Source organism: Onychostruthus taczanowskii, unplaced genomic scaffold, assembly GCF_017590055.1.
Source record: "Onychostruthus taczanowskii isolate IOZ18803 unplaced genomic scaffold, ASM1759005v1 scaffold15, whole genome shotgun sequence".
NCBI lineage: Eukaryota > Metazoa > Chordata > Aves > Passeriformes > Passeridae > Onychostruthus > Onychostruthus taczanowskii.
In genome coordinates, this window is record NW_024498685.1 from 7,491,032 (window position 1) to 7,494,465 (window position 3,434).

Consider the following 3,434-nt stretch of genomic DNA (forward strand, 5'->3'; position numbering starts at 1 on the left):
TGCAAGAGTGGTAAAGGTAGGGACAAATTACTTGCAAATGCCTGAACATGAAGGCTCAGGGAAACAAAATGCCTGGTAAGATTTACTGCAAGATTTACCAACGTCTTTGGAGACAGAGGCCAGCCTGCAGCCTGAACACGAAGGCTCAGGGAAACAAAATGCCTGGTGCAGCTCTAAAAGACTCTGAATTTCAGCTTTAGCATGGACATGGTTTTGGTTACTTACCACATATTTGAAACAATTGAAGTAGGTTTTTTCTGTGTTTACTTTGGAGCAAGCTATTTTTAAGGTCACAGTCCCTGCTAAAGGAGGAAACTGTGCCTCTGAGGTATTGGGAATTAAAGAGAGGAAAGAAAAAGGCACAGAGAAAGTAGCTGCCTTACAGAGAGAACTCAAATATTTTGTTTTCCTTCCTTGTGCAGTCTGTAGTCAAAAAAGGACTTTACAGTAAACACTAACTCTTGGGTTCTTTTAAAACGAACATTATTCAAATTCACAGGAATTCTTTTTTAACTCCTGGAATCCCTTTCTGATAAGCTGTAATACAAAGGGACATTTCCACTTGCAGATTTCCACTTGATTTTTAGAGTCTCAGAGCACATGCTGACCACTCCCCTGTCTGTGGTGACACATGATGGCACCTAAAGCCAGTCAAGTGTTTTGTGCAGGCAGTTTTCAGACCTGGAGATAAAGACGAGGAGGTGGAGGGGAGGCAGCAAATGCATGGAGAGCTTTGGAAAAGCCAAACAAGACAGAAATCAAACATTGTACAGGGCACATATTTTGCTATGACCACAGACCTTTGTGGCAGGAAGCAGAGGGAGGAAACCAGTGCCAAAGGGATTGTGCAGGAAAGGATGGGAGCAAGCATACAGAGAGGCTGAAAAGACAAGCAAGGAATTCCAGCCCAGGGAAGAGCAGGGCCTGCTGTTATCAGCCTGCAGCCTGCCCTGCCCCTGGTCCAGGAGGTCACACAACACTTTAGCACCGCAGAGCTACGCTCTGTATCTGACACCAGGAATTAACTCTGGAGCCTTAGGTCTTAAATAATGCAGAGAAGGATCAAAGCCAGCAGCTATATGAAAAGAGGCTTCTTTCATAACTTAATTGCTCATTTGCAAAATACCAAAGTTATTTATTTAAGTAATTATGACCTTTTTGATGCACTTCTAATGTAAATGCTCATGTGTGGTTATCAGAAGAAAATCATGATAATAAAATACTAATACCTTACACCAGGAGTTGCCCAATTAACTTTGCTGGGATAGCATTCCCATAGAAAAGGATCTGCACTGTACCTCTTTGAGGCAGGGGTTACAGCTGTTTCGAATTCTGTTCCAGGCTCTGCACTTGCAGAAGACAAATGCCTTTGGAGCCATTGTGCAGATGCTTTTTTCTCATACAAGTACTATGAGAAATACATCAAGATTTTGGGAATCCTTCCTTCAGCTGCCTCTGCTGTTTTTGTCATATCCCAGATTATGGTGGATGCCTGTTCCTCCAGTTGTAGTGCCAAGAAGTATTTTTTTGAGGTGCAGAAGATTTCTTCCACGGCTCTAATTAAACAGATCAAACAGGTACAGGCAGGGAACAGCATGTGCATACCAGTCCAGAGGACATATAATGTCAGCTAGAACTGGAACAACATCAGGAAGGCCAGAAAGTGAAGGAGGACTCTTCCATGCCTTGACAGGTGGTGTAACATTGGACATCATCCGTTCCTTATGTAGATGTCAGCAGCAAGACACAATGATTCAGGGAATATCATTAGTATTTACTTATTGCTTGGGCCAAACTGGGATACAGAACAGCAGTTCTGGACTAGAAGATGATAATCTCTGGGAAGAAAAATGGGGATAGGAGGTATATACAAGAGTTCTGTGAGTGGAAAAATAAGAATTTATATGAGTTACTCCTTCAAAAAGGGCGTGCTCTGTCTCACACCCAGGTATCACAGTAAGGATACAGCTTCTGTTTCAGTTGTTTCTCAAATTTGAGACATTAATAAAAATGGGACAGGAGACAATGACAATGTAAGATCATTTTCTCTTCAGAAACTGTCTTTAGATGCATCTACATGATCATATGGAGCCCCACCTGAGTAGGGTACACACCTGTATTTACTTTCCAGTAACACCAAAGGCTATGCAGCCTTTTTTTTTTTATTTATCACCTGCACAGATACTCTGTAACACACGTGTGTTAATGTAAGAAAGCAAAAATACACATCAGAGCTGACTGCTACTGGTGGGAAGGGAAAATGTGAGACTTTTCAACCCCAAGTAAACATGTGAGTAAGCTTTAATAAACTCAAGCAGTATTGTTAGCTGTATTAGCAGCACTAAAAAGTCCTCTAGGTATAAAAGAACCATGTATACAGAATGATAGCACCACTACATTTAAGAACTTATAGTATTACAGCCATATGGTTGCCACCTCAAAAACCAAGCTTTCAAGGGTTCAAGAAAGAGATTAAAACCCTGTAAATCATATTAACATAGTGAATACACAAGAGTTATATTTTGTTTTGGGACTTGTTTTATTTAAATTCTGCTGCAATCTATATGTATTTTGGAAAGCAATGCAAAATTCCTCAAGCAGATGATATTCTTCAGTGTTGTATGAACTTGAGGATATTCCTCTTGATGTGCTGAGGTAATGCAGGCTTACCAAGAAAGATGTTCTAACTGAAACAGGTGAATTAATAACTCAAAAAAGAAGGTGGAAGTTGCACAAATAGGAAGAGCACTGTATTATATTTGACCAAAACCAGTATGCCACACTGAAGCACTGTGGAGTTTTCCACAAATTTAGGCTGTGGCAGGATGTTCTAAGCCTTCCTTGTATGGAGGTCTGGTCTTCTAGGCCTCTGAAGGGAGAAACACTTTCCAAAATGTGAACAGTCTACTGTGCTTTTAAGCAATGTTTCTTGAAAGTACATTTTAGGTATAAAGAGCAGAAAAAATATCTGTTATCAGGAATGATTACTTTCTCAACTACTTAATGCAGGCTATGAGACTTACCAAAATACTTCTGGTTTTGAGTCATACTACATCAAGTCTCCCTTGTTGGCTTTGACATTGTATCTGGAACAGCCAATGGTTAACAGATTCTGATGCATGTTATCAGCGAAACTGAAAAAAAAAGAGCAGAGTTTTGTTCAGAATTACTTTTACTCTCCACGCCTCAAGGAACACAAACACTTGTCAAACTTCAATACTGATGTATTTGAAAGTCCCAGTGAGCTGTTAAAGACAACATCCTGCTCATCAGAAGCCAGTACCAAATGATTCCACACATGATGGACCTAAGTGGGGGCAATTTTAAAATAAGGTCTCATCTACGAAATCTTCTAACTGGTAACACTTACTGTTTAGCTGATGCCCAAGACTAAGTCTGGAGCCTGTTTTTAGTAGCACATGCTGTTCAAAATA